Here is a 12,204-nt window from a genome sequence, read left to right as displayed (position 1 = left end):
TGAAAACAGCAGCAAAGAAACTGAAGGATAGGGAAGCAAACTCTACTTGTATATGAAAAGGAGACTTTCTGCCCTAGCTAGAGGTTAGAGAGGGCATGTCCCCTCCAGTAGGTTCCAGTGGAGGGGGTGAACAGGCCTCTCCTCCTTTAAGGGATGCAGGAGTGCCCAGGCAGGTGTCAGCCCAGGGCAATGGGCTCTTTCTCTTGCAGCCTGTGTGCACCAGGTTGTGGGAATGAGCAGAGCAGCAGCACCAGAGCCTTGTGCAGTGCTGAAGGGTGAACGTCCCATGCAATGCTTGCAGCCTTGGCCACGCCTCTGCTGCTCTGTCCCTTGAGGTGACAATGTCCAGCTGTGCTAGACATGGTTGTTCAGCCGTGGAAGTCTGAGTTAACAGGGGAACACAGAAGGAAACAGTATATGAAAACTGGCAAGGAAGTCATGGCTGGTTTGGTATCCTTGGTTTTGCTTTATTTTAGTTTCTAAAACATTATGTTTCACACAACATATTTTATACTTTTCTCTTCTGTGCTATCTTTCATCCAAGAGATCTCAGACCACTTTACTTACATTATTAATTAGCCCCAAAACAACTCTGGAGGTAATTAAGTATTTATTATTGTACAGATGCATGAGCTGAAATAGTGTCTGAGATACGGGGCCTTGTTTACATTAAAGGCCCCTTGGACTGCTCTGTTAACACAAAATGGCTTTAAAATAGTTGTAAATTGGATTGTTAGGAATGCTAATGCTTCCTCATCCTTGTTATTCTTGATGCTGGCTTGTTCAGTGAATTTTCTTAACCTTACACTGTGAACAGGCAGGGCAGAACCTGTTCTACTTTAACTTCATACATGGACATCTGCACTGAGCCTTTTGGATAGGAAATCCAGCGTTGCTCCCAACACCATTTACATCAACAGCTCCATACTGCAAAGTGTGGAACTTACACATTTAATCACTGTCATGATTTCCCTCTGAATCCGCATTTCCTATTTACAGTGTACAGTTCCAAGAGGAGGGAGAACAAGTCTCTTGTTCCCAGAGATCTGTGTACTCTCAGTTGCTGAAGGTGACTTAGGTACAGTTGATTAACTCAGCATTGCAATGAAGTAGAAACCAAGAGTCTGTTACTTTGTCTCAGAATATGGGTTATAAAAAAATATTTCCATTTGAAAAATACAAATTTCTTCTGTTTTTATTTTCTGGTCTTTCCTTTATCTTTAATTGATGAAAATGTACCTAAATATCTGCTCTAGGTACCTCTGTTCTTCATTTAGTTTGTCCCTAAATTTATCTGTCAAGGATGGCTTTCCCTTGTTAAAACTTTGGGGGGTTGGTGGGTTTTTTTTTAATTCTCTCTCTTTTTCTTACTGTTTCCTCAGCAAGTTCGAAGCAAGAGAGGAAATAACATTGCTGTTTTAAACACAACAGTAAAAATACTATGCTAGAAATTTTGTTTGCAGTCTGACTCTGCCCTGACCTAGGACTCCTTGCTGTAGGGACAGTAGAAATTTGTCCCTGTTTCTCACTAACAACTTAACTGAATCCATACCTTCCTAAAGGTCCCAAAGCAGGTATAGAAAACTGCTTTTTCAGCAGAATGAAGGAAAAAATGGAAGTCTGATGGTATCAACTTTCCTAAGAAACATTTCCAGTAGAAAAAGGGATAGGTTTGCCTGGCAAGTCACCAATGATATTTCTATTTCCTCTATTGTGGACAATGATTGAGCAATATTTCAATAAAGTATTTTTCCTAAGCAGACAAGTAAATATATGGATGGTAACTTGGGCTAGACATTTCAAATGAGGAATGGAAAGTGAATCCACGTGCAGAACTTCCTTTTCTTGAACATAGTAAGCACATTTCCCTTACCAACTGAGGTTCAGGTTCAAAATCCCACATCTTCAGAGGTACCTCTGAGTATCAGCTCACCTTAACCCAGCACTGATTTTGTATTAGTGTGGCACTGGTGTATAATTCTGATTTTGTGCAGAATTGGCTCACAATGTCAGTGGACCACAACTCCTTCTAGTCCCAGGACTTGTGTTGTCAGCACTGATTCAAGATCTTTGTTCCACAGACATCCCTTGGGGTTTCTTCCCATACAGAGAATTTGTAGTGTCAGATGCTGTTTAGAAATGCATGTAATTCCTCTTTGCTTTCCTGTTTACACTGATCATGTCAGGGTTGTTTTTTAGGGTTAATCAAGGTACCTTCTGCAGCTATTGCAGCAGTAGAATAAAAAATACAAACAGTGTTTACTGGCAATTGGTGTTCTCCCTCAACAAGCAGGCTATGAACTTAAAATACATAGAGCTTAAATTTGGAGGACATTCTGAACAAAATCCAAGGTTGATTTGAATTTTGGGCATAAACCACCTGACAGCTTCTGCTTCACATTGGGCTATTTTAGCTTTCAACAAGTATAGAGTCAGTAAGAAACATGTATACAGCTGATGCACAAACTAAAAGATCTTTGTCACTGTTTAATTTGTCCTGACAACAACTTGCTGCTGTTCAGTTCAGTTTAGGGTAAAATATCCATGTATTGATCCAAGTGTATCTATAAGAGAGCTCCAGCTCTCTAACTGGAGGTGTTTTACATTTTATTTCCTGTGACCAAATCCTTAGACATTAACTTAGACATTTATATATCACAAATACTCCATGGCATTGAAATGAAACCATCTTTCTCATCACTGCATTACCATGGCAGGAAAATGAAAATAAGATTGGACAGGACTTTCTGGTTTATCAAATTCTTTTGTTTAGTTTCTAGGGCAACTATGGGATAAATGGCTCACATTTGCTTTGAGGCCAATTGCTTTCTTTACTCTGATAGATAAATTGTTTTGGCAACTCATTCCTTTAATGATTAGAAATCTGTTATTTGCAACCTCTGTATATGCAAAGCCAGCCTGTACCTTTTGTACTTGCACCGGTTTTGTTCATTAGCCCAAACAGCACTTCTGCTTGAGGTTTCCTTCCAGTACACCTATGTCAAAAGAACTTTGTCTCTTGCTCAGCTGTCCTCTTGCTTGAATTGCCACACCAGCTTCTCTTAAATCTTATTCTGTAAAGGAGATTTTTGTTTTCCTTGACCTCTCTCCTAGTCCTTCTCCTCATTGCTGCATTACTGTATCTTGCTTGCTCAGGACCAGATGACCAGAGCTGTGTCAGAAGTAAGCAAGAAGTGTTTTTGTGCCTTGGGCCATAGCATGAATACATCATATGTCATTAATAGCCCCTACATTTCAGCAGAACTTTATGTAAGTCTCCAGGTACTGGCATTCTATTTAATACTGGCAGAATCTGTCTGATTTTTGTCATTTCAATCCTGAATATCATGCTCCTTGCATGATACTGCTCTCTCCCATATGGCATCTATTTCTCACCTTTTGTCATCTGCAGATTCAATTAGCACCCCTAGATTTTTTTATATTTTTGTAATGAGAAGATCAAATAAAGTCAACCTTCACACAGGTTCTTGAGGAATTGTCCATGTAAACTCCCTGCAGCCCAATAGCTGCTTTCAGGATGACCTGCAGTTCTTATCCACTCTACATTTCTAACAGGTCCTGACTTGTCCATTTTATATATTAACTGCAAATGCAGACGCTTCAGTTTGCCCTGCTGTCTTTTCTCTAAAATGTGAATTATCCTTTCTTAGAAATGTTAGTTGAATTTAGCAGGCAAATTTGAAATTTTTTATAGTTTTATTTTTTGCCTTACCAAACTGAAAAATAGACAAATCATGTTTATAACTTGCAAAACAGCTGTCTTGTGCTCCTCCATAACACCAGTGACGACTTTGGTTTAAAATGCATCATGCCACTAATTAGCTTTTAGTGCACACCACTCTTGGAAGAGTGAGTAACTGCTTTCATGGGCACAGTAATAGCTCATAGCTTATGTGCCCTAAATTTTGGGTTTTAGGAGATGTGGCACATCTCTGATCCTTTACAAGCTGTTTCTGGATTGTCCTTTGGGATCAGTGCTGCTGAATTACATCCCCATGCTCAGCACCAGTAAGCGTTGGGTTAAACTAACACTATCTGCCCTGGATAGCACTTGAAAACAGTCAAGGCATTAGTCCATGATTGCTCCATTTCCGAGCAATCCCGTTGCTCTCTGGTTCAGAGGCCATTCCAGGGTCAGAGGCCATTCCATCCCAGATGGTTTTCTCTGACTGCTCCGCTCTCGGCAGCAGCGTAGCCGGGAGCTGCTGGGTGCTGCTGGCACCGGCGCCAGGGGCCAGTCCTCAGACCTCATTTACTCAGCAGAAGCACATCAAGTGCTTGCTGTGCAAGTTCCCTTAAGACCTGGGAACATAATTGCTGTTTAATATGTTTTTTGCATTCAAAGTGCCTAAAAAGCTCTTAAGATTGTGCTCTTATTATATGATGCCAGGTGTGTACTGCGGGTCCACTCTGCTGTGAGGGCACACGAGGGCACAAGGGCTGCTCCTGAGAATTCGTCCATGGAGGAATGAACAGAACAGGGCAGGATCAGTATCCACAGTGCCTGTTTGGTGGAAGATAGAGAAAAATACTGTAGCAGCTGTGCTGGAGTGTCATCTCCTAGAAGACAAGTTGGTGAGTTCAAAAAGGAAGCTGGGAGTGAATTACCATGAGGGTGGTGTGGGTGCTCAGGGACCTGGTCCTGGCTCAAGGAGGGAGCAAGGCATCCTGGCAGGGCAGAGGGGATGCTGCCTGCACCATTTCCCACACACATGTCCCACCCACACAGATGATGTCTGGAACACTTGAACACTCTGTAATCTCTAATTTGACAAAACCAAACCAAGTTTGGTGTTTTGGAAGCTGATCTGATTCCATTACAGATTTTAGATCTTGAAAAAATCTGAAATAAAATCCTACATAGGAGCTACTTAGTCTTTTATCCTCTGCCAGCTACCTAGGTTTTCTGCATTGGGTATCTCCTCTAAGGAATACAAGGAGACATTTATTTCTGAAAAGCAATCAGGACCATGATAATTTATTTTAAATTTCAGACTAAAGCAATTGTTTCTTTGTAAACAGGCATTTTAAATCTATGGATACAAAAACTATTACTGTTGCTTTCAATTAGAAATAATAAGGTTAAAGAAGCAGTCTCAATGAAACTACACAGGTAAGAAAATAAATTATTTTCAAGTAAGCAAGAATGGTCTAAATGTGGCATTAAATGCCTAAAGTGTACAGTAAGAATCCCCAATACACATTATAATTTACATTTAATATCTGAGTTCCTCTGAGTGAAATCCCAGTTGCTTATGAAAAGCTGGGGTTTAAAAACTGTCTGGTGGCTGGAATTTTAAGGTAGAGGGTCAAAGTCTATTACTGAGAGAATAATTAAGGGTCTGGTCCTCAGCTTAGCCAATTTGATGCAATTTCTCTGAGTTTAATGAAGCTTGACTGATTTACATGAGCTGATAAATTACCTTCAGCTCCATGTTTTTAGTGATAAAAATAATTTCCTTGCCCTTTAAAAGTATGACTGCAGTTATTTGCTGAGGACTATCTCACAGACATTTAGGAAATATTCCACAATGGGGCAAAAATGCACAAAGAAACTTACTGATATAAACCACCAGGACACCATGCAAGAAGGGGTGATGACAGAGATAAAGATGAAGGTCTGCCCAATTTTTAGGGAATCTGTAGGATGCACTTTCTGTGCACTTGTTTATGATGAGTTGAGAAACAGGGTGCAAAACGTACAGGACTCCTGCTAATTCCATATGTGTTCCTTGTGTGAGTGGATTGAATGTCACTGTGCTATTGAAATATAGCTAAATGCAGATAATGTCTGTGTACCATTTGTCCAATATCAATGGAATAAACAATGTCACATGGAGAGATCAACAGCTTCTAAGACATGGCCATGCCAGGACAATGCACGGTGTTATTCCAAATAGCACAGTACTCGCTCTCTCATTTGCTGAAAAATTCTGGACTTGTTAATAATGTATGGGATTATCATAAATCCGCCAACAGGTAGTATCTGTGAGAGCTGCTGAATGAACTGAAAAGTAGGATAATTCAGATATAAGCATGTATTAAGAAAGGATTTAAAGGAACAAACTGCCTCAGTGTTTTCCACTGCTCTTTAATGGGGGGGTTAGGTTCAAGTTCAGCCAGAAGCATTCAAAGTTCAGGAGGTACTCTTTTTTAACAATGATAGCCAAATTCAGATGAGTAAGGGATGGTATTCTATAAGAACAGATGGATGGTTTTGTGGTTTTGTGATCAAAACATCAGACCTCTTTCTTTGCTGTCTTTGCTGTACACCTAATGGGAACAGACTATTCACTTAATGTTCCTATGTCCAGATTTCCCAGCAATAATTTGCAAATAAAATTTGCTTGAAAGCACTTGTTTTTTTAGAAAGTGTAAATGATTACAGGCTTGTTTAATATATTTAATGTATATATACTGATATATTCAGCATGTTCAAAAGTAACCCAAGTACGTGCTGTAGATGGGGATGACAAACACCAGTCTGGCTGTGGGGGCCTGAGGTGGTTCCCAAGCTGGTGCCCAGGCTGGAGAACCCCTGAGCTATTTTAAGGGCAGCACAAAGCAGCCAGAACTGCTGCTTCAATTCAGACAAAGGAATATTAATCCTCAGCAGGAGCATTTATCTACCACAGAGGTCCTTTTTCTCTCCTGCACACCACAGACATGTCACCCAGAGGAAAGGTTTGCCATGGTCATTGTTTTCTCTGGTGGTTCTGCCCAGACCTGGGCTGAAACCATTCCAATGTATTCTGGAGAAAGCAGGAACCCTGATGCCTCAACTTGTACAAGTTCACCTGGATCCAAATTTTCTGCACATCAGTTTCTATATAAAAAAAAAACCATCCAGGAATTTAGAGCAGTCAAGATAGCTGAATAACCAAGCAAAGCTGTGAACTTTTAAAACAGATTTATTTCCACATGTTATTTGTCTCAGTCCTAGCAGAATAACATGTCTCTGTAAGAAAGAACTGAGTGCTATTTTGGCTAATGCATTTTCAGTAGAAACATTATGTTATGTTTAAAGCAACTTTTTTTCTTTTAAAGTCTGAATAAAGTTTAAAAAACCCTATCAGACATATCATAGTCTGAATTTAAAGCACATAAAGATAGAAAATCAGCTTGTAACTGAAATTAGGAGACCATAGAAACAATTCACACAGCGCTCCCCAATACTGTTTTTCAGAAAACACTGATAATTGAGACTTACTTGGTTGGAGTAATTCTTTGGCTTAAACATGGGATGCAAATAATGCTTTTCTCAAACTGTAAACATGTAATTTATACCACTGCAATATTTTCATGTGGAGTCTCAAAGTAAAAAAAAGCACAAATGTGCTATTGTTTTGGGAAATTACAGACTGGGAATAGGATAATCTGATCCAGCTGAAATACAGGAGCATTTCTATAAACATTATTCCAAGTGAGATTGCTGGAGGACGGAGAACCTCTGAGGTTTTCTAAGAATGTGTTTAATCATTTCCTTCATACATTTCTCTTGAAAATAGTATTTTTTATTTATTAGGTAGAGCAAGATAAAGGCAGGACTGTGGTCGGTGGGCTTCAGTCAGTGGGGTCAGACTTGCCCTCAAGCAGATGACAGAGCATCACTGTGCAAACCATGATGATCAATATCCCTGCACTTCCAAATGTCTTGGAAAATGCTCCAACTTTTTGTTAGGCTTCACAAAGCCTGATGGGAACTGGGCTCTATCCCATGGGCTTCCAACTAACAATATATGAAATTCATGCAGGTCTAGAGGATTTTATTTGAGGGATAAAATACCAAATTCTCATCCACCATACAAGGACAAAATAAGCTCAGAGACCCAATGCACAAACTGAGCAATCCCTAAGAAATTCAGCCAGTATTGTGTGTATTGCAGATTCTGAAATTAGAGATAATGACTCTTAATATCTAAAGCATTTCAAGTCTGTCTCCATGAGAAGGTCAAACAAGACAACATAATCCATGAATAGAGGAAAATATTATTGCAAAAGTCTTGTAGCCCATCATTAAAATTAATCACGGCACTTTAGTTACTCAGGTCCATTCTACAGGAAATCACTGATTAAATGTGAGAATCCTGTCTTTCTGGTGATGGCAAGGAGAAGGAAAATACTGAGTAATGGTTGAAAAAATGCTCTTTAAAAGATAATGCTCCAATTTTCTTTCATGACAGTTTAATAGCCTCTGGCTGATGCATAAAAAAATTCATTCTCACAGATTTACACTACAACCTCACATGTAAACAGACACCCTGCTGCCTTATTGCAGAAAACAGTGTCTTCCTAAGAAAAAAAAAGGACTCAAAAGTTATAAAATAGCTTAAATACCAACACTGAAATACCAACACTTTTGCCACTCTTTCAAATTCTTCTCAATTCCTTGATGTGAGCCTTAGCTTGGCACAATGTTCTTCACAGCACCAGGTAATATGTTGATATATGGCTGATTTGAGACCAGTATCAACTCCTTCTCATCCCAGATGCAAAGCCGACTTACAGTTTCTCAGGACAAATTTCAGTTTTAAAATAATGGTCTCCTCTCCTCAGCTTGTGTGACTGGCAGGAGTTCTGCTGGAACAAACTGTTTGTTCCCATAAATTATGGGGGTTTTATGTAACATACCCAAGAAATACAGTTTTGTGGACAATTTTGATCGCTCAGGCTTGTGATAGTGAGTCCTCTTGCTTTAGAGTCCTCATGGAGTTTTTTTCTCAGACTTAACATCTTTTTTAAATAATTACCTTTCACATCGAGTTTCAGAACTTTACTTCCTTTATTTCCCAAAGTTCCAGCTTCCTTTTCTCTATACAGATACCTATCATTGCCAGATGTTTTAAATACCAGAATATTGCTTAATTTGCAGAGGCAAATTTTTCACCAGCACCAGGGGCAGCTCTCACTGAGGCTGCTGTCAGGTCAGTGCAGGTACTTTTTGTACCATATTAACTGAATCCAGCTCTCATCCTCATATACACCAAATGAGTCAGCCTGGTTGGGCCTGCTGGTTCCAGCTGGGTCACTTAAAATGGGCATCCTGTCAAATGCTTCACTGGAAAGGCTCTAGTGTGCTTGAACCCTATCTTTGGCTACATATTCCTTTAAAATATCATCAGCTATTAGAGTTTTTGTCAATGAAACTCTGTATGCACTGTCTTAATTACAGACCTCTTCTCTTCCTTTTTTTGGTTCATTTGAATGCAAATCCTGTTCCTGCTGCTGAACAATGGAAATGTCCACAGCCCTCACTTCCTCACATCAGGGTTCATATTTCAGGAATCAAAAGAAAAGAGCTGTGCCAAGCCTGAAGAAATGATACTGCTTAAAATGCTTTTGAATTGTAATACTGTGCATGCAATATGGTGATAATAGTACTGTGCAGCAATTAGGAAACCTATTGTGTGTGTATGTTGTGCCCTACTATATACAAAAATGTGTCAGCTATTAACTGAATACTGTTTTCATTTATAGAAACAATCTTCTGGGTGCTGAAATAATCTCCAAACACATTGAAAGAAAACAACTGTATTCGTAACTATTCTCATTAAGCTCTCCAAAGGAGCACTTCTGATAAAGACAGTGCTGGCAACAGATCTGCTTCAGGTGGAACTAGGTCAGTAAGAAATTATAAGTCGATAGTTGAAATAATTGAATAGTTGAAATCAGAAGACAATAATTGAGAGGTTCAGCCTTCTGAATCTATGCACACGAAGAGTGTGTACGTGACTATGAAATGACAAAGGCTATTACAGTGGAGATCCTCCTTTCTGAAAGATATGACAACAGAAATTATACCCTTCAAAAGAGAGAGAGATTTGGAAGGTATTTTCTGGATGGGTGTCACTATAAACAGAGGACTAAGCTCTCTGTCCTTATGCATACCTCACACCCCATGAGATTTATACCAGTATTTACTGCAGAGGTAATACATGCTAGTTTTGATTAAGGCTATTTTCTACCCATTTGAGAGGGGCTTGCTGTCCTTTAGGCTCCTGGGCAAGTTGTTACTTCATGTATCAGGAAGGAATTTGAAAAGAATGCTTATGGAGTTTGGTTTTTCTTGGATGTGAATGTGTGTATGGTCCAACTCTCTTTTCATTGCCTCTATGCTATGCTATGTGCAGCTTGTTTCTAGTTAAGCTCCTTCTGGAGCTTAACTAGGCTCCAGAAGGAAAATCACTAATGAGCCAAAGTGGAAAACAGTCCTTGTGCCTTATAATCAACATTTAACCTGGTGCTGTGTTCCTCTAAGGATTACATAGTTCCATTTGTTCCAGCAATGTCAATGAGAACCCTTGTACAGAGTGAGGTGAGCTCAACATGAGAGCCTACAAGGGAAGAAAACCTCACCCAAAGGCTGAGTCACATCCCCATGAAGAAGTCTCCTATCCTGCATGTTTATTTACTTGGAAGTATAGAAATTGATGATTTTCTCAGAAGCCTGTTGACAATTAAGAATATGGATAGAAATGGTGATTTAGGGAACTTCCTGATTTCTGTCATGAACAACTCACCATCATGTACTTCATTTCCTTTATGCTTCAGTGGCATCCTTGCCCTTGTGCTAGATTGGCTCTGGAGAGCCAGGATCAAAATGTGTAACTGGTTTGTATGGCCCAGGGGGCTGCCAGAGCTTTGGAAACACACTGGGTCAAATCCTTCTTTATTTTGATCACTAACCATCAACAAATGACTACAGCAGATGAACTCATGCAGTAAATGTCTTGGGAATCAATACTGCTAAGACAGACAAGAGTGTTCAAAACTCAAATATTTTAAGCTAAAATAAAATATGTTACCAGGTTTACATTCAACATTTGTTTCCCATAATAAATGAGACTAAAGTCCTTTCCCATAAAAAGAATTACTTCCTCAAACTTAAAAATATCAAGTTATAATAGTGGGAAAATAACATGTGCTGCTAGCATATTGTGATTATATTCAATTAAAGCTTTTTTCAGCTTTTTTCTCCACTTTCCAGACCATAGTAATAAGAAAATTTGTTCTATTTTTGTCAGAACTGCACACAAAACAGTCAAAGTGAATTAGTTTTCACTGATTTTCACAGTAATTTGTAAACAAGATTTATTAAAGTAATTAAATGAGGATTTCATAATTTGTAAAGCATTTAACTCAGAATTTGGAATTGTTAAAAGCACTAATATACTTAAAATTGATTCATCTTTAGATTATGTAAGACTTGCAGATATTGCTGTTTCCTAATGGAATTTTAATCAATTATGAATTATGGTATTCATGCTCATTTTTGTAAAGTGTATTTGAGAGAAGACCTGTGACATTGTATAAAGTCAGCCTGTGAGGGAATGCCATGCACAGAGCTCACTGGAGGCCTGACCCACCACCTACCACAGGCAAATCACCGAGTGCTGTTCCACCAAGACTTAATCTGAGGAATCAGACCATTGACACTTTTCACTTTACCATCTTGTCCTTCCCTTCCACCATGCAAATTTTCTCTTCACAATAATCTGTCTATAGTACACTAATTGCCCAAAGGATTCAGCTCCCAGTCTTCCCAACTTCCCATTCCCTTGTTTGCTTGGGGCTCCCCGAGGGTCTCAGTGCAGAGCAGTGACCCAAAAGCTGGAGGTTGCTGCTGTCCAGGCTCCACCAAGCCCTGCCAGCTGCTGCTCTCTGTGGCCTCCCAAGGCTGCCGGGTCTGGATGGGCTCTCACAGCTGCCCTGGCTGCTGCTCAGGTGCAGCCACTGCTGCTGTGGGTGCATCTCAAGAGATGCAGCTCAGGAAGTCACCTTCTGTCTTTTTGTCAGCCCCTTGTCTGGTTATTGTTCATTGGAACTCCAGCCAGCTCCTTTTAGCAGTCTATTCTAACCTGGTGTGTCAGCGCCAGATGTGTGGCTAATTCAAGATTTTTGATGCTTTCATGGCAAAAAAAGAGTGTTTCTCTAGCAAGAACATGCATTTTTCTTACTTTTCCATGCCTACGTGGGTTTTTTGTTTGTAAAATACAATAGGATTCTTTACAAGAGAGGTATTGTACTCATGGCATTGGGAAGTTCTGGGAACTGCTCAGGTGGATGTTGCTCTATGTTACTTAATCCATCGCTTCTATGAGTTTCTCGCTATTGTTTCAAAACCTTCTGCATGAACTGGAAAACAGATCATTATTTCACCAGAAGAAGAGTGTTCACTTCAGG

General features: G+C 39.6%; 1 protein-coding gene and 1 long non-coding RNA gene across 3 annotated transcripts in view; one reads left to right on the top strand and one right to left on the bottom strand.

The window, feature by feature from the left end:
- LOC121470728 (uncharacterized) overlaps positions 1 to 12,204 on the top strand; it is a 129,769-nt gene that overhangs the window by 26,605 nt on the left and 90,960 nt on the right. For both annotated transcript variants that reach the window (XR_012058242.1, XR_012058241.1), the window contains exon 1: positions 1 to 12,204. This exon is cut by the window's left edge and continues 26,605 nt beyond it; it is cut by the window's right edge and continues 31,242 nt beyond it. This is a non-coding gene — a long non-coding RNA (uncharacterized lncRNA).
- The window catches only part of SHISA9 (shisa family member 9), a 176,591-nt gene that overhangs the window by 88,857 nt on the left and 75,530 nt on the right, over positions 1 to 12,204 (bottom strand).

The sequence above is a fragment of the Taeniopygia guttata genome, chromosome 14 (genome assembly GCF_048771995.1).
Source record: "Taeniopygia guttata chromosome 14, bTaeGut7.mat, whole genome shotgun sequence".
NCBI lineage: Eukaryota > Metazoa > Chordata > Aves > Passeriformes > Estrildidae > Taeniopygia > Taeniopygia guttata.
The sequence above is the reverse complement of the archived record's forward strand: the minus strand, read 5'-3'. Positions and strand labels throughout refer to the sequence as shown.